Below are 19,911 nucleotides of genomic sequence, written 5' to 3'. Positions count from 1 at the left end.
TTTTGGGTGTATACCCAGTTGAATTGTTGAGTCATATGATAATGCTATGTTCAATTTATTGAGGAACCACCAAACTCTTTTCCATAGTAACTGCATCATTTTACATTTATATTCATATTATCATGTACATTACAAGAAGGTTCCAATTTCTCCATATTCTTGCTAATGTTTCCTATTTTCCTTTTTTTAATATAGCTATCCTAGTGGGTATGACTGGTAGATATATTTCAAAGTATATGCCCAGCTTAAATAATTCCTATCTATAAATGCCTTATTGCCATCTGTAGAGAGTGGCTCCCAACAGCTGTTTATGTCTAATGGAACCCTGGCTGCTGGTCATGATTGATTGGATCAGGGATTCCTGAGCCAATCTGGGCCAAAAGAGTTCCTTCCATGGGGGTTTTGTTTGAGAGAGAAGGATAGGGGAGAGAGACTGGGTTCAGATGGCTGAAATATGAGCTTTGAGAGCTGTGCGTGTCTGTTTTGATCCCACAGGTGGATAAAACAGCAGAGGGAACTCCACAGGAAAAAAAAAAGATAGACACAAATACTCAGAGAGAAACAGAAATGAAAGCTGAAGAGAGCACATATCCTTGAGTTTCTGATAGTCTACAAGTTTTTCCTTAGGCCTGACACATTCTTGCCCTTGGGGCCTTTAAGTCACCCCTCCATCCTACTGTGGTTAAGCCAACTCTGGTGAACTTCTATTTCTTGCCAGCAATAAAATCCAGGGCAATCACAACTCACTGGCCATCTCCAACCGACTTGACTGAAGAGGGGCCTTCAAACTGTAGACCAAAAGAAAATACCTATAAGGCTACTTCTTTTTTTTTTTTTTTTGTCCTAAAAATCATTGCCTGTGCCCTGGCTGGCATTACTTCAGCCCACCAACCCCATGAAAATTTGGAGGCAAATCCAGTATGTTAACCTCATCTAATATTCATGAGGCAACCTCAAGGTCAGAGTGCCCAGCACTTTGCTACCACCTTGATGTGTCTCTTGGCATCTGTTCTAGATTTTTTTTCCCCCTCTAATAGCAGAACTCTTTCGTTCCACTCTCCAAGTGTCATGTTTTCTTGTTTTGGTGATCACTGTAACTTTTCCCACTGTTACAGAGCTTTTCAAGGGCAGTGAGGCAATACAGCATGGAAGAAAGGAACTTCTGAACTGGGAGCTTTGAAAAACCAAATTCTAGTCCTATTCCTGCACTGGCTTTGCTCTGTGATGCTGAGTAAATCATGAGATGCTCTTGATCCATTTCTCCATCTGTGAAAGTGGGAGAGAAAAATAATACTTTCTCTACTTCACAGAGATGCAAGCTAAAATTAGGTCATGGAAATGAACATTCTATGAGGCAAAAATATATCGATTGCTGTGTCTAAAATGGCAATGAACTCCCTTGATTTCTATCCCACTCTGACACCAAGTTCAAGGTCCTCACTCAATAATTATTTAGATTTAACTCTAGTTTTTTTTTTTCTTTTAAGATAGATAGTAACTATATTAAAATCCTAGAGACCCCCCCCTGAGCAGGGCAGAGTGTCAGGGGGAGGGGCTCTCTCCAGACTCCTCTTGGGCCTGGGGTGTCTCAGAGGGCATGCTGGGATTAGACCGGTGCCTTTGAAAATTCACCACAGCTCTAACTCTGGAAGGAGGCATGACAACTAAATAGTATGAGGTTTCCTGGATGGAATCCCAGAGGAAGATGCAGGTAAAGGGGGCAGGCTGGGCTCTTCTGGGCACAGGGAGCCATGGCCCTCATGGCTGTGTGACAGATACGGCAACCCTGGGGTGTTACCTTGTAGCTTTTTGGTTGCAGGTTAGACAGTTGGCGTCAGTCAGTGGAGACTGAGGAAAGTAGTTTTTATGCTTGGAAAGGGTTATTATGCCTTTTCTTCTGCTAGGCCTTTAGTGTTGGTTTTTTGTTAGCTCCTTGTCAGGAGTTAGGCAGGCTTGGCGGTTTGTTATTGCTATGGTTACGCTCAGCATACCGCAGACCTCAAGGCATCTAGAGATGTCTTCTATTTAGGGTAGGGCCTGGTTTTCCAGAAGGTTTTAATTCATGTGTCTTTGAATTTCGGTTTTAGGGCCTGGCCTCATGCTAGGCCTCAGGGAGTCTTTCTTTCAGCTCTCCCCACAGCGTCCCACTGCTGTTGTTACTGGTGCTCGTGGGGGACAGCAGGAGAGAGCAGTTCCTGAGGATCTGGTTAACCTGCAGGTATCCCAGGTGTGGCCTGTTCAGTGCTGCAGCCCTGCCTGTCATTGGAGTTCTTCCTGCACGCGTTCCTGCCCCTCCCCCGGGAATAGAAGTGAGAGTGTGCGTGTGTGCGTGTGTGCGTGTGTGTGTTCCAATTCCCCTTTCCTAGTACCTTAAGGGTAATAGTTTCAGTTACCCTTCCCTCTCAGATTGAGACTTTTTTCCACCTAGGAGATGGGGAGAAAGGCCCAGGAGAGTTCTGTGCCCCAAACACAGCAGCTGCATCGCCTCCCCTCATGCCAGCTCCAGGAGGGGCGCTGCCTCAGATTCCACCGCCGTGTTCCCCATGAGCGCCCGCTGGAGAGCTGGGTGAAAGAGCCGGTGAGCTGATGCGAGCCTCCCCCGTCTGGGCTGTCCCTAGGGGCTGAACACCTTCCCAAGTCCCATATTTCCCATCCACCATTTCCTGGATTAGTCTCAGTTTATCCAGTGTTGAAAAGGAGGGAAATGTTCTGGTCCTCAGAACTGGCTGAGTGCAGGAGTTGAGACTAGAATCCTGAAAAACTGCACTGTCCACTTCCCAACTTGGCTGACGACTGGCCGCCATCTTCCTGTGTGTTAGGCATGGATTTTTCACTTTATCTTCAAGATGAGTGAAACGTTGAGGAACACTGGTGTATATTAAAACGAGCAGAGATAAGATGAATCCACACTAAAAAGCCATCTTTATCTTAATTTGTTTGACGAGGTAACAGTTTCAGCCTCTGGGTACAATTTTTTGCTAAGATTCAATGTCTCATGTGTTATGTGTTATGTGTTATGGGGAAGACTGTGAAATTAAGGATGTTCTCTTCATGCCTTTATTTGACTTGATTTACTGCCATGTCCTCCATACATAGTGGAAAACATGTTTCCAAGGAGCTCCAAGATAATGTGGTTCTTACAGTTCATCAGAAAGAGAACTTATCAATTAAAAAACCTTGCCCTGTTCCTTCTGCAGGGATCATTACACTTAGGTTGATTATGTGACATCATTATTTGTGGTTTGGGGATGGAAAGAATGTTTCTGATACGCGGAATTTTCCTTACGCAAGATCACATCCATCAGCCTAGCTCCGGAGTTTGTGCTCTTAACGATTATGATGTCCCTGACCAAATCAAATTGGAGCGAACAGGTTTATTTTCCATTTCTAGGAGCTGGACCTTGTTGAACTTGGAGAGATTACCTCTAGATAAGATAGTGCCTGTGTCTGACCCACACAGCTCTCTTTCTTGGTTCACAGCGTTGTCATAAGCAGGGAAATTCCTGCTCATCTATAGAGGTGAAGCACTCTAGGCATATTCCTGCTGCAGTTACACCCACTTCGATGTGGGCCTCCTCTCACGTGCCAGAGGGGTAGGAGTCACTCAGCCAGTTCTGAGGCTTTTTTCAGAGGAAGTTATTCCATATGTAGCCATACATTCATCATGTTCATGGGAGGAGGTGAGTTCAGAGTCCTCTGACGTCGCCATCTTGGACCCTTTTGTTCTTTTTCCATGTGTCTCTGTCTCTTCATCCATTTCTCTTGGACACCTACACATATTTTTAAAAATTACAAATAATGGAAATGGGAGACATGCATCCTGTTCTATTTTAAGGCAGGCTAATTTCTTGCCATTTCTTAATGATTGTATTTCTCTCCCTTTAACCTGACACGCTGTTTCCTAACAAATCTCCACAATGTACATAGACTGTCCATTAGACAGTGGTTTCCAAACTTGTTTGCACCTTAGATTCAAGGGGAGCTTCAAAAAGTCCTGATTGCCTATGTCCTGCCCCTAGAGATTGTGATGTCACTGATCTGGGGGATGGCTGGGCTTTGGACATTTTAAAAGATCCCTAAATGATTCCACTGTGTAGCCAAGTTTGGGAACCACTTTAAGATTCTTCTTCTTCTTTTTAAAAACTCTAGTTCTAATCATATTGGGCTTAATTCCCAGCTTGGCTCTCATCAGAAGCATCTCCTTTGTAAATTGCTGTAGGAAACAACAGGAGATTAATCCTAAATCCATCTCTTCTCCCTACTGTGATTGCCGTGTCTTCATCAGGTAAATCGAATTCCCTTCTGATAAGTGCAGGGAAACCATTAACGGAGGCTTCACTCATCTGCATGCACATTTCCTGTTCTGCTGTGTCTTCCCTCCAATAATTTAGTTATGATTTGCATGATACTTTTTTTTCCCCCAATTCAAATGGCCTCTCGCAGTACCTGTATGGCTGGCTTGGTCTGTCTACCTGCTGTTTTCACTTTTGGGTGGACAAAATTTCCCTCTCCGCTTACATCATCTCCACTTCTAGATCTAGCCAGCCAGGTTGGCAAGCTTGTTCCAGGGGTTGCTTGGGCTACACCTCACACTGAGACATTTCACAATTCGGAGCCAGACTTGATAAAGCAATTCCACACTTTTGTGTTTGTCCACTCCTCCTTGACTTGGGGCCAGATTGAATCTGCTGTCAATTCTGTAATATAAGCAGACCTGATTAGGGAGCCTCTGATGGTCTGAGCTGATACTACATTGGCTTTCATCAGGAGCTAGTGTGGATACAAACCTAAGCACAGATTCTTTGGGGACTCTTGGACCACCCTGTGACCCAAAAGAGTATATAAACTTCATCTCAACATGAATCTGAATTCTAAAGTGAAAACTAAGACTGGTTTCACCAGAGTATTGTCCCCACTTAGCGTGAGTCATTGTCTTTCATCTGCCTTGGCCCTTTGGGCCTATAACACCATCTCATTTCCAGAGAGTGGGGATGACAGAATAGATGCTTTCAGTCAAACAAGCATTACTGAGTCCTGGGCTGTTTTAGACCATGTGGTGCCACAGCCTGTGACAGTTCACTTTCTCTCACTTCTTATGGTTCACTAGCTCTCCAACTGGCCAGAGCCAGAGCATCAATCTCAAGCAAGGGTGAGAGCTCAAACTTGCCCATGTCATCAAGAGAGGGACAGAATTATTCTCCTTTAAGTTTAAGAACTTCTTAATTTTTTTAGTTGTTTAAATTCTTTCATTTACTGTCTTATTTTACATTAAACTATAATTTTAGGTATTTCAAAGAAATCTACTATTACTTCAACAATTAAAACATGTTTTGAGAAAGACAAATATATGATATCACTTATATGTGAAATCTAAAAAAAAAAATACCAATTTTATTTACAAACCAGAAATAGACTCAAGGACATAGAAAACAAACTGTGGTTACCAGGGGGGGAAGGGGGGGGAATGGATAGATTAGGAGTTTGGGATTAATAGATATACATTACTATATATAAAATAGATAAACAACAAGGACCTACTGTATAGCACAGGAAACTATATTCAATTTCTTGTAATGAGCTGTAATGGAAATGAATGTGAAAAAATGTATGTATGTATGTATATATAAAAAAAAGTGAGGGAGTTAGACTACTAGGTGGTCTATCATCTCATGGCTCTAGGATAAACTTAAATTGAGATCGATTTTAGAGGGTATATTAATTTGTCCAACGGATCAATGACAGGACTAGAATTGGAATTCTGTCTTCACACCCCTGAACTATCACTGAAGGCAAAGGATATGTCGTTCTTCATGCAGTGTTCATGCAATTAGCTTGAAAGTGTTTGAGAGAAAATGAGGAATGAGCTAGGAATTCTTTTCTCTTACCTAACTTGTTGCTTTCCAAGACATATGTTACTATTGGATTGATGAAACAAATAATGCCTCTGCCCTCATGGTCCTCATGCTTAGAAATTCACTAGAATTCAATCTTGAGAAAGACAATGTCCCATGCTTTGTGTACTATCACATACCGTAAGTAATACAATCATTAAAAAATAATCATTTTAAAAAAACAAAAACATAATGTCTTTCCTGTCACTTTACCTTTGCTTCAGGGACCAAGAGAAGTCCAGAAATGTATGTGATGCCCAAGGCTATAGTCACGTCTCCAGGTTAAAGCAAACAAAGGACATTTCACTTATGTATTATTAATGCAGCATCACTATTAGTCCTAACTGAATCTATTGAGCATTTACTATGTCAGACACTTTGCTAAGCTCTTTTCATAATTGATTTCAATTACTTCTTGTCCTACCCTATAAGGTAGGTATTATTTATTATCTCCATTTTACATATGAGGACATAGAAACTTAGGGAATTTAAAGCTTACACAGCTAGTAAATGTTGGGGTCAGAACTTGAACCTATCCCTACCACTGCAGAGTCCATGTTCTTAATATCTAGGGTCTTCTGAGATGAGCTCCTTTGGAGCTCATGTTGTCCTTAAATTCCAGTAACACAGCTTTCTCTGATTTTAAAAACTAAGGCCAGTATGACTGTTGGGGTCGTAAATATAAGGGCTCAAGAATTTAATGCACATAATGGTCACTTGAAAAATAATTATCGATGGGTTGCTTGACAAACAGCATTTTGTTCATTCAGATTCTGGACGGGGTTCCAGATGTTAGGAGGTGATAAAAGCGTAGCTGATCCGGCCTCCTGGGAGATTCGTGCAGATGGCCTCTTCAGCCACGCCTGTGCCCTGTCGCTGTTTATTCCGGGGCTGCTCTAAACAGCTTCCTTATTTCACAGACCTAATTTAAAAGCGATGTTGCTGGCTGACAAGGCTGAGGACTGCCGAGGCTTTTGAAGGAAAAGACAGCAATTTCAGAAAATGAATCCTGTGGTTTAGAAAGAAATCAGCTCAACTATGATCTGAGCTCAGTTTGTCCTGTTCTATTTTTTTATTTTAATAAAGAAAGAAAAGAGGAGAAAAAAATTGTTCTCATGACAAAGAAAACAATTTCCTTAGGTCTGGAGAACTATAGTCTATTTAGGAAGGCTTCAACCCTCTGAGATACCTAGATTTTTAGAGTCAAAAGAGACCTTTAAAGATAGCTTTTTCATCTGAGTCCTGAATTTTCCAGAAAGGGAACTGAGGCCCTGAGAGAGTTTAGGACCATATAACTAGTTCGTGGGAGCTGACTCCCAGTCTTCCTGCTTTTTCTATCTCACTACTTTTTACTTTTGCTTTATAAATGACAGGGTATACGTAGGCCACCGGGAGAAAAAAAGGACAAAACAAAATAGCTTCTGCTTGTTCAAGAAAGGTCAGTGAGAGCTCCAAAACTTCTAGAAACAGGAGAGTCAAATTATTTAATCTAATTTCAGGAATAGTCTTGATTTTATTAGCTGAGGGATTGAATAAGGAGGCAGAGGCCCTACCAAGCAAGATTTATTACTACTTTCTGTGAAAGCACAGGGAAAATGAATATTGGCTTAATGGGGATTTGGGCCTATAATTTAATTCTTTGTCTCAGCTTGTAGAGACAAGCCATGGACAAAAGGTCAATGGATCCTGGTAGTGATCTCCTGAGCCAGTGAGGAAAGGGGTCACCTGCCATTTCTCCAGGGACCCCTAGGATTAGAAGTCACCTCTGTGGTATGGAAACCTAGAAGGAAAGAAATCCACTGGACTCTTATTTGCCTGGAAACTGTGCTTAAAGTGCCAAGGCTTCTTCACCATACCAGTGAAGCAATGATAACATTTCTCCCCCAACTGCCCCATTTTTTGAGGCACTTTTAATCTTTTTTTTAAAACTGAAGTATAGTTGATTTATGATATGTTAGTTTCTGGTGTACAGCATAGTGATTTAGTTATATACATATATATTCTTTTTCATTATATGTTATCACAAGTTATCAAATATAATTCCCTGTGCCATACAGAAGAAACTTGTTTATCTATTCTGTACATAGCAGTTTGTGTCTGCCAATCCCAAACTCCCAATTTATCCCTCCATCCCACTGCTTCCCCTTTGGTAACTGTAAGTTTTCCCTCTATGTCTCTGAGTCTGTTTCTGTTTTGTAAATAAGTTCATTTGTGTCTTTTTTTAAAAAGATTTCACATATAAATTATATCATATATTTGTCTTTGTCTGACTTACTACACTTAGTATGATAACCTCTAGGTCCATCTATATTGCTGCAAATGAGTAAGATTTTCTTAGAGGGAAAGTCTCTAGCAAGGATGTGGCCAATGGTATTTATATGGTTCCCAGGGGAAGAATTTGGCGGTGGCATGGAGAAAAGGAAAGAGGGCTGGGATTTAATCAATTCAGTAAGCATTTGTGCGATGCTAACTATGGAGTAGACACCAAGAGATAGATAAAAACTTCACTGTCCCTGGAAATACTTGCAGATGAGTAGGAACTAGCAACCCCAGAGGAACTTGTTCCCAGGATTCAGACACCAATATGCAAAACTGTCTGGCATCCTAGCAGCTCATTTCCATTCTGAGACCTTACTCTGTTACGATTACTGGGCAGCACAGTTCACTCCTGTGGGCTACAAAACTCCCCAGCTAACTAGCAGCTCACAGATGTTAATCTAGCAGCTGGGTGCTAGATGAGGCATGTGTATCCAGCCATAATCTGAGGATGCTTGAAGAAAAAATATTAATTCAGAGTCAACTGGAGCACCCATCTCCCTTCCCTAGATGTCATCAGTGCAAACAGGCAGTAGGCCCTGTCCCCACCCAGCACAGAAATTCAGTTCTTGATGGTCGCCACACTCTATCAAGACTTCAGTTATTGAGGAAAGGGACTGTTTGCTTGTGCTCAAAAAACAAATAGCATTATCCATCATGGGATCCAATCCAGGCCAGTGCCAGCTGGATCAATCAACCTTTTAAAAATCTTTCAGAATAAATATTCAGCTATAGTCATGAATTAAAGATGTGAGGGAGAGAAAAATAGTACACAGCTTACAGTGGTTAACACTGGGTTTAAAACCAAAGTGTGACACTGCATTAATCTTCTTGTTGAGGCCTAACAGGAATTGAGTAAAATTTGTTTTAACCATTTCTGTTCTGATAAGCATTAAGGATTATTGAATTTTGTGGAAGGTAAGAAAGGGAATGACTTTGGTGGGGGGAGGGGAGGCAGGTCATGGCTAAATCAACTTTTTTTTTTTAAATTAAAACCAGAATGTTCCACCAAAGCTGTGTATCTGGTTGTTAAAAATTAAAAGAGTGCCTTATTGGCCAATTTCACTCATGCCCCTACACATATATTTCTAAGTCATGAATCCTTGTATACATACAAGACAGTAGATAGAGTAAGTGGTGGTATCCGTAGCCACTAGGGTAACTCTGAATCTGTAAGTGACTTACCCATTGTTCCTCTGTATTTTTATGGGTAGAATTATGGCAAAGATTTCAGGAAGCAGCAAGCTGGCTTCATGCGTGTGCCTCCAGGGTAGTTACTCAGGGCCTCCCACTCAGAAGGGCCCCATACTTAGGGTTTAATGCTCAATATTCACTATCTTGAAATTGTTCGTAATTTTACCTTTAATTCTGTTTCTGTAAGTGAAGTCTAATGGGACAATGGAGTGTGAGCCCAGGGACTTGGAGCCTTTACTTTCCTGGAGTCCTGCCTCCCTAGCCTGCCTGCCTTCCTGCCTCCCTGGGATGAATTCTTGACTGTCTGCTCCCTGTCCTCTGGTAACGTGAGCTTCACCTGGACTCCCCTTCTCCACCCCTGCCTTGTGATTGCTGCCACCCTCCACTTGGGACGGTGACCAGGTTGCATTGTGTGGGCCACTGTTGCTTTCTGTTCCTGGCAGGGGCCTGGGCACAGGTGTGGGAAGGGTCCTGGCTGGGTGTGTGCTCACTGTAGAGCGAGGTGGCAGCAATACCTGCCCTGGGCTGGCAGTGCCACAGTGCATTTAGCCAGCCTTTTGGGGCAGACTCTGATTGATCTAGGTACTGACCATGGAGGTTGCAATCTCTTAGGGAGTCACCTGTTGACCGTGGGTTGGGGCAGTGAGCCTGTGGGAAGAGGGAGTTTGATTTCCCTGCCCCTGGCCAGGGCCCTACATTTTCATTTTGCAATGGACCCTGTTGGCAAGTGGACAACTGCAATTACAGTGGAGGTGGAGAGAAGTTGACTTCCTAATTAATACAGGTTTTATATGGCATCTATCTTGGTACAAAACCTGTTAGTAAATACATTAGAAGAAGAAAAAATAAGTCCTGCCCTCAAGGGGTTATAGTCTAGTTGGAATAGATGAAATTGACATAGATGAAGTAACAAGAAGTTTTCATAAAGAATGTGGAATGGAGGGAAGGGAGGAAGATACCTGGTAAAAATGCTCCAAAATGTAGGGAGGCCAGTGTGACCTCAGACATACGCTGACTTGATGACTGTTGTATATTTTTTGTTCAAGGTCACTCATGCACAGCATTCCAAGGGCAGGACTATTCTGGTAAAGGGGGGAAGATGTGGTAACAGGCATGGCTGACGTGGACCACTGAGTGAGAGACCGGACAAATTAGAAGGTGTGGAGTTAACATGGGAGATCAGCTGAATCACGTAGGGCACAGAAGAAAAAATGGGTTCAGAGCCTCCCAGCTGTGTACACTGAGGTATATACGGCAAGCTAGTACTATTCCTCGCAGCAGGCCACTCTGAGTTCTTTCTAGACCTGTAAAGAAAGAACAAAGGGAATTGACCTAGTGCTTAAGCAAACGATGGAGCAAACTCTGGTTTCACAGTAAGCTCAGTGATGAGGAGAAAAAGCAAATATTCTCTGCTGAAGGTTGACTTAATTAGCCATTTTAATAATTCATGAGTCTTTAAAATGTTTGCCAGAAGATTCAGAGCTCAGATTCTGCATCTGGTGTTCAGCTCTGGGTTTTCTTCATCACAAATTGTGCTGCCTCATGGATCAACGCAGGAGTCTGGCAATGTGAGGTCTGGTTGGCCAGACCATGCACAATTCTTAACCCTTTAGGGCTTAAAATCTCTTTGAGAATCTGATGAAAGTTGTGCACCTCTGCCCTAGGAAAACGTATGTAAATACAAATTCAGGGCTTTACAGACTCCCCCAGGGTCCACCCTTGAACTCCAACTTAAGAGTCCTTGATTTAGATGATCTCTAGGGGCTCTAACATTATTTTTAAACTTAGCCACAAGCCACTCTGTCACTCTGTCACCTGGAAATGCTGTGACTCTTTGGGCTTGCAGGCAAGCAGCCTCATGTGGCTACTTTGCAAAGCAAGAGATACAATATTTGTTCATTAGGCTGAAGCAGTGCTAATGCAGAAGAGAACTGAACAAATCAAAAGCCATGAGTCAGCTCCCTCCCCGCCACCTGCTAGCAGGCAGCCTGCTGATGCCAGGGGGTAAGCTTGGAGTCAGACAGCCTGGGGCCCTCAAATCCCAGCTCAGGTGCTTTCTGGCTATGACTCGAGGGAGTTACTTAACCTCCCTTAGCCTCAGTTTCCTCATTTGTAAATTGGGGCCAATAAGATTTACCCTATTTCCTCATGTTCTGAGAATGAACTAAACCAGCCTCTATAAATTATCACACACCGTAAGTACTGTGCCTGTGTAGACCACTAGTGCTCAGTAAAGGGAGTTCGTTCCCCTGATTTTACCCACAAGAAAGAGTGGTGCTGTGAATTTGGGGCCACTGTCTTGATTTAATGCTAGGGGAGGGGAAAGACTGACGAGTAGCTGAGAACTCTTTCTCTGAACTCCTGCATGAGTGGTGCCTCTCCTAGCCCCCCACCCTCAACCCCCACCCTATGGGCTCCCCTAAGGGAACTTAGGTGGGGTGCAGCTCAGGAGGCTGGAGAGGGATCGTGTGTAGCAGCTGTGGTCTAGAGTGGCTGTCTTGTCCTCTCTGCCATGGCTTAGGCGTGTGGAGGCTGCAGGAAGTGATAGGGGGTTGGGGGGTGCTGGTTTTTTTCTGGCTGCAGGCCTGACTGCCCAGAGAAGGCAAGAGAAAGAGAGAGAAAGAGAGAGGGAGAGAGGGTCTGGCTTCTTTCTCCTCGGTTTCTGAGTGGGCGATCTGTGTGTGATTCAGGAGCCCACAGTGAAGCTGGGGCTGGTCCCGGGAGACATGCAGAGCTAGGCAGGGTGGAGCTCCTGCTCTCAAGAACCTGGCAACTTTGACATGGAAATAAGACAAGCCCCAGGAAGGAAAGAGAGGAAGGGCTGCACTACTGGATGTAGAACGTCCTGTCCAATATGGAGCCAAGAAGGGCGGGGACAGTGAGGGCAGGATGATGAAAAACAGGTTTACGCATTGCCAGGCAGTCGACACACACTGAGTCTCACTCTCGGAGTCACCCTCCAGCGCAGATGCTGTTACCCTTCACTGAACAACGAGGAAACTGAAGCTCAGACAGTCAGTGACTCACTCAAAGGCAAGGACTATCTTGTGGTGCCAGAGCATTCAGACCAGGTTTTCCTGCCTCGGAAATCCTTTTTTCCCATTCCCCAGCCCTACTAGTTCAGTGAACCGGAAGGCCTCCACAGTCTGAACCCTGAGGTCTGTGAGGCCCCTGCCCACCTCCCTATAATGCTTCTCACAGAGTCTGGCTCCGTAAATATTCGCCCGATGATTGGGAAGGGGAGAATACACCTTTGTCTAGGCAGCTCTCAGCAGTTCACATGCACTATTTACCTTTCCTCCTACATTTCCCCTTGAGGAATCATCATCCCTCCCTTCCCTCAACTGAAAAGCAGGCAGAGTGGAACGAATGAGCTGCCTGGCTTCTATGGAGCCTGTCTTGGATCTGCCTTTTGCTGCCCCAGGTCTTGGTTTCAAACAGCAACCTCTGTCCGAAAATCCTAGTTAAGAAAAATACCTCACCAGCATTTTATAAGCGGACTTAGGAGGAATCAACGTTTTGGAGGCCTTTGCAGCCCCAGCGCTGAGAAACACTGCATGTGTTTGAGCTTCTATGAAGGAAGGCATTTTGGCATTTCTGGGGGAAGCTGGCATCCCAGAGATTGACAGTGGATCAGTGAGAAGTAGGGCTACAGCCTGCAGCAGCAGGGAAGCTTCAGCCTGGCTTGGGTCTCTGCCGAGAAGGAACCTTGTCATCATAGGGAATTTTCTGAGCAATCTCCTGACCTGATTTGTAGCTGGTAATGTGAGTGCATTACCCAAAGTTGGGTGCCAGGCAGAGAGCGAAGTGAGACCCTCTCCATTCATTTCCAGCCATTGATTCGATGATGTTGATGAACTATGATTTTTAATGTAAAGGGCTTTGTCATCACAGTTTTTTCAATAAAATTCTAGCATAGCTCTTTATTTCCTGACGAAGGCCCTAGGGATCCTTTTCAATATGTTGGGTATGACATATTCCCCAGGGTCAGCTTTTTATTTCATTGCCATTTTAAGGGTATCGGAGCATGTGGCTAGAATTTACATCTAAATAATAGATTTCTGGATAGTAAGAGCTTATGTTATTACTTTCACTTAGTAAAGTCCCTTAGGATAGTAAAACCCAGCATATTATTAATTTTTCTTGCTGTCACTTGACAATATGAATTGGTTTTGTAAAAGAACCAGGAGCTCATTGGATTGAATTTAGGAAATTGGTAGAACAAATTTGACTTCAGTGGGTTTGAATGATTACAATGTTATAAACACATAAAGCCTAGGAAGCTAATTTATCATTGCTTTCAGTTTTATTTATTTGAGACTCCTTCATCGTTGGTATAAATGGGCTTTATTAAAGATTATGGATTCAATTTCCAAATGACCTGTAAATGGCTTTCTATAGAGAGACTACTTGATTTGTTGTTTTCCTGAATAAAACATGTTTTTGTCCCCTGGGTTATATAGCCCATATATTAAAATTAGAAGAATATTCTGTTGAGGTTGGCATCTCTGATGTGCGACGCTTGATTTGTTCTCTGATCTATTTGTCTTCATTCTCTTTAATACACTCAGACAGAATGTATAACCTCTTAAGACCTGCACTTCAATGAATCATAAGAGAATGTCTGTCTACGTGGCAGTTTATCATCTGAATGATAATTCTGGTTCCCTTTAAAAATGTTAAAGTGTCTGCTCTTCAAAATAGACTGTAGTAAAAGGCATGAGAGCTGCTGTGGGTCACTGATGGGGAATCATAATTGACCTCAGCTTTGGTCGCATGGTAACAGACTCCCCGGGTATTAGATCATTGCATACCACAAAGCCACCAACACACTGCCCTCAAAATCAGGGGAAATTTTTGCATTTGCAATTCAGAAAGCTACATAGAGCAGACCCTTGTAGAGAGGGGCAGTCTGTCAGGAAAGTGGAGCCTCTGGGAAGCCTGCCCTCCAGAAGTCTGCCGTATTGTAAAAACCTGTTCAGTTTCAATCCTTTTGCAAAAGGGTCGTAACATTCACAGCCCAGTGCCTACTGGAATAGTACACGGTGCAAATGAAAATACTGAAAGGGGAATTAGTATTGACATGAAGAATCTTAGGATGCTAAGACTGGAGAGGACCTTGGGAGGCCATTCATTTTCATTTTCTCCAGACCAGTAGGCATATTTTAATGTATTAAAGCTATTGTCTAAAGGGCTAGAAAAGCTAATTGCCTGAATTTCCTCCCCCCAGGAAACCCCATTTGTTGTTGTGGTTATTTTACTGCATCATAAAACTACAGATTGAAGGATACAAAGTTCTAGTGGAAAGGATTAGCAACCAACATCAGTTTTGGAAGAAATGATTCCACTGTTAATGACGGTGATATGTTCACTCCATAATTCAAGAACTTTAAAGTGGTTTCCAGTGAAGAGACTTGGGTGTCTCAGATCAACTGATTTTAGATTTACTGACTTTAGGATTTTAAGGTGACTCAATAATTCCAAAGTCTAGCAAAAGAGTAGAAATAGTAAACTATTCACTTATAAATGTGTAGCAACTTAGGACTGAGTCAGTACAGACCAGTGCAATGAAAGCAAATCAAATTCCCATCTTAAGGGAGCCTGCCCCTTGATGTAGAGGGTGGTGGGAGGCTGGTGGACTGCCTGGCCTACTAAGCCCTCACTTCAAATCCAAAACTTTCTCTCCTCTTCTTAAACCCACCCAGTGCCCATGTTTGCCATTCTCTGCTTCCCATTGGAAGATAATTCTCTTTTCCCAAAACGCTTCAGATAATCCTAAAGCCCAGCCCCTTCTGATCACATCAGCGATGAGATATGACACACAGCTCAGTCTGGCTTTACCTCTAATTGGTCTGAGTGTTCCCACTGTCTTCCTTGTCTTTTTATCTTCCAGGCGTCCACTGTTCTACCTAGCATATAGTAAGTAATCAACTTTTCTCATGGCTGATAGGTTGTTGATGCCATTTTAGTGGGATCCACAAATTCTATATGAACATAGGACTCAAATTGGACTCTCAGCAATAAACCTACTTTTTCAATCCTAACCTCTATTTTCTGTGTGATGAGAAATCATTACCATTATATATCTGGAACCTGCTGTATCTAGAAACATAGATTGTAACCCTGCCTTCGGAAAGATTTTATTCTCTTGACATAAGAAAGAACTACTTGGAATTCCTCTATCATATATGTTGCCTTGAATTGTATTCTAGTTGTTTTATGTTCATAGATTTTGTATCTCCAGTTAGAACAGGGGTTATCATTTCTTTTTCTTTCACATAGTGCCCAGAACAGTGCAGGGCACTAGTAGGTACTTAGTAAGAACCGGGATAATGAATGGATGAACCACTGAATACTGTATTCACAGACAAGAGACGTGCTGTGGATAGGTCCAGGTGTAAGACAGATATGAGCTAGAAATCTAATTCTGATATCTACCAGCTTGTGTGACTGGGAAAATAATTTAAATCCTTTAAGCCTCAGTTATTCCATCTATAAACTTGGATGGTTGTAGAACTGACCCTGAAAGTTTGCCACGAGGATTAAATGTGATACTAAATGTAAAAGGCTTAGCACAGAACCTAGAATATAGCGTTTGGAAATTATTAGCTACTATTATTATGATAATCAGGCATGATAAAAAAAACACACAAAGAAAGGTGAGGAGGGTGGGAGATAGGGGTTACTGGAGTTCCTATGGCTGGTTAGAGGATTAGCAGAATTTTAAAGCGAATGGAGGTGGGAGTCAGCCGTGTGTAGTATAGAAGGGACTAGATTGGGAGTCAGGGAAACTGGCTTCTCAATCTGCTCTTCCTCTCCTGCTGCTCCCTCTTACTAAACGGAACCTTAAAATCAAGAGATTCCATGACTGATGTTCAATCTGAGGTCCAGAGAGGTTATGAAACTTGTCCCAAGATCACAGAGCTGGTTAGTGGTGACTTGGATACAAATCTCTATTTCCCAAGTCCCTGTGCAGTGATGGGCCCTCTATATGATGTCAAATGATTCAGAGACAGAAGAGGACATAGCCTATGAAGCACTTGCTGGGGCAGGGAAAGTATAGTGCAGAGATTCCCGAGAGATAATGCCACTCGATACAGAAAGACACAGCTGAAGAACTTTGGACCACAATTAGGAGTTTTAATAAGATGAAGGTAACTAGGCATCACTGGTACATAATAGTATTCCAGATTTTTTTTTTTACTACTAAAAAATATAGAAAGTCCAGATGGAATATATTCAATTACAGAAATTTAAATATGAACACAAAAGAAAAATTAACAAAGACGCTTCCTGTACAAATAGCCAAAATGATAGCTCTGTAGGTTCATATGACTATTGGAATGGTCTTTGGGGATCTAAGACAGTAGCTACATTCCTTTTTCTCTCCGTATCTTGGGGTCACCCTACCCCAAGCATTGAACTCTGAGATTAAAGCAAAGCTTCTGCTGTCCCCCAGGCTCTCTGCCTTCTAGGAAGCAAGCAGTAGTGAGGATGAGAGTAGGGGCTGCGGGAAGATGGGGCCTCTCTGTCAAGGGCAGTCCAAGCTGCATCCTGCCAGCTGGGCTCGGTGCTTTGCTCTTGCCCAGGCTCTGCTTGTCTAGGCTTTCACCTGCAGCATCCCGGTGGGCTTTGTGAGATTATCCACTTTCCAGTTTGACTCAGTGCTCACTTTTTACACCCACAGATATGACACCATGGAAGAGGCCTGAAGGAGACACTAAAAGCTATGCAGAGATAGTACTGAGAGCAAGCGTCCAGGATAAAGGCTGCACTGAGAAGAAAAACTGAGGACCTAGGGAGAGCCACTGAAGTGTTTATTGATAGGCTGAGTGAAACAAATACAGAATGATGACTTTTCCCTCCATTTTTTCTTTTTTTAAAATACCTCTATTGTGGTATGGTTCCTGTACAGTAAACTACATGTATTTCAGACGTACGCTTTGATGAATTTTGATAATGTATACACCTCCCCTATTTTTTAAAAATTGAAGTATAGTTGATTTACAGTATATTGTATTAGTTTCTGGTGTAAAGTGTAGTGATTCACTTATTTTATATATATATACATTTCATATATTCACTTATTGTATGTATGTATGTATGTATGTATGTATGTATGTATGTATGTATTTATTTATTCTTTTTCATTACAGGTTACTACAGGCCATTGAATATAGTTCCCTGTGCTATATAATAGGATCTTGTTATTTATCTATTCTGTACATAGTAGTTTGTATCTGCCAATCCCAAACTCCCAGTTTATCCCTCCGTCCCCACTTCCCTCCCAGTAACTATGTTTGTTTTCTATGTCTATGAATCTCTTTCTGTTTTGTAAATAAGTTCATTTGTGTCATTTTTAAAGGTTCCACATATAAGTGATATCATATGATATTTGTCTTTTGCTGACTGACTGACTTCACTTAGTAAGATAATCTCTAGGTCCAAGAATGATGACTTTTTAAAAGTTTGGAGTGAAAAATTAAAAAAAGGATGCATTTAGAATCTCTGAGGATCCTTGAATAAAATGGTTGATTCCAGTTCTGAGCAGAGAAAGTACAAGGTGAACCTGTAACATTTTGTGCCAGAAAGCAAGAAATTACTCAAAAACTGAGGAAGATATGTCAAAAGGACACATGAGCTGGCATGAACAGTGCATACTGGCCAAATGTGGGACAACCTGAATACAAAAACTAAAATAAATGTCATTGATAATAATGCTGAGTTTTAAAAAATACACCAGTTAATAGGAATATTCATAAAAGGAAGGAAGGGGAAAGGAAAGCACTTCTTTACACAAACAATGCCAGCTAATGCACGTTAAAGGGATCATAGAATTAGAAAAACCATTTTGCAACCTGCAACGTATTTATATTATTAAGCAAGGACCGTTAATGGATGATTAAATCACCAGGTGAAGAGTTGTTAAGAAACATTTACAAGGTGGCAGAGTACTGTCCCACAGATTACTAATTAACTAAAAATGGAAAATGTATCCTTACAATGATGAGGTCTGGTAGATGCCGTCTTAACTAAGTGATCAAATTTATTGTCACTGAGAGTGGAGCAATGGCTATTACGTGCTCTTGAGATGATGCAGTGTGAACTACAAAATATTAGCTGTGAAGTACTTTTGGCAAAAGCCTTCATCCTGAATCTGTCAAGCCTTTAGACCTAAATACTAGCTTATAGGAAATACAGGGGATAGATGAACAAGTTAAATGATACTAGAAAGACAAATGTAGAGTGTGGACATTGTGAAATAAAACGGTACAGGATTTTTCAAAATAGCAATGTCACAAACAAAATTGGGGAAACTCATCTAGGTTAAAAGAATTTAAAAGAGTCTAAAGAGACATAACCTTGGAAAGTACAATTCCTGTCAGATTCTAGTTAGGAAAAGTAAAATAGCTATAAAAAACATTTTGGGGACAATTAGGAAAATTTAAGTATAGATTGGAACAAAGATAAAATTAAGGCACTTTTTAAAAGATGTGGAAATGGTGTTGTGGTTTTGTAAGAGAATATGCTTATTCTTAGGAGAAACATGCTGAAATTTAGGGCTGAAGAATGATGTCTATAACTTGCTTTCAAATGGCTCATCCAAAAAAAATGCACATCTTTGTGTGTGTGCATGTGTGTGTGTGCACATGTGCATGTAGAGAGAGACTGAGAAAGAGAAAGCAAATATAGCAAATGTTAACCACTGGTGAATCTAAGTGGATCGTATATGAATGGTTTATTGTACTATTCTTTCAACTTTTCTGTCCAAATTTTTAAAAATAAATGGAGAACTAAATTTTTGAGGAAACATTTGGCAGTTAAAAAAAAAAAGCTTATATCTGGAAAAACAGAAGCTCTTTCATTCCTAATCAACCCTGTTATTGTAATAGGGTCACATCTATGCCTCCCCCAGCCTCCACATGAATAAATGGCAGGGGCTGAGCTGTGACTTAGTTCACTTTGGATCCAGTGAACATGAGAACATAGCAGTAAGATAAAGATGCTTTCCCTAAGTGACTCCCATTTCCTCAGGCAGAGGGAAGTCACTTAGGGGAAATATCTCACCAAGTTTAATTTAGAACATTTAAAAATCTTTTTTCAAAGCAGACAAAGATGTACTCCAGATTCCATGAGCAGAACCTAGAAATACTGGCTAGTCAGGTGGGGAATGGAAAGGAAGAAAGGACCCGCAACAATGGTAACTTCCCAGTCTTGAGAATGGGAATCCTGATTTTTATCTGGTAAACCAGACAAAGCATAATAAAATTAAAGGTACCATTAAAATTTGAGGTACCATTAGAGAGAATTCACAACTCTATGGAAACCCTCACATACTGCCAACACAATATGAACCACAAAATCAATTATTTCTTTTTTTTTTTTTAACATTTTTTATTGATTTATAATCATTTTACAATGTTGTGTCAAATTCCAGTGTTCAGCACAATTTTTCAGTTATTCATGGACATATACACACTCATTGTCACATTTTTTTCTCTGTGAGTTA

General features: G+C 41.6%; 1 long non-coding RNA gene across 2 annotated transcripts in view; it reads left to right on the top strand.

The window, feature by feature from the left end:
• LOC123612062 (uncharacterized) overlaps nucleotides 1-19,183 on the top strand; it is a 103,158-nt gene extending 83,975 nt beyond the window's left edge. For both annotated transcript variants that reach the window (XR_006719230.2, XR_012498956.1), the window contains one exon: nucleotides 17,089-19,183. This is a non-coding gene — a long non-coding RNA (uncharacterized LOC123612062). The remainder of the gene's footprint in view (nucleotides 1-17,088) is intronic.
• Nucleotides 19,184-19,911: the final 728 nt, after the last annotated feature.

The sequence above is a fragment of the Camelus bactrianus genome, chromosome 15, assembly GCF_048773025.1.
Source record: "Camelus bactrianus isolate YW-2024 breed Bactrian camel chromosome 15, ASM4877302v1, whole genome shotgun sequence".
Lineage (NCBI taxonomy): Eukaryota > Metazoa > Chordata > Mammalia > Artiodactyla > Camelidae > Camelus > Camelus bactrianus.
The sequence above is the reverse complement of the archived record's forward strand: the minus strand, read 5'-3'. Positions and strand labels throughout refer to the sequence as shown.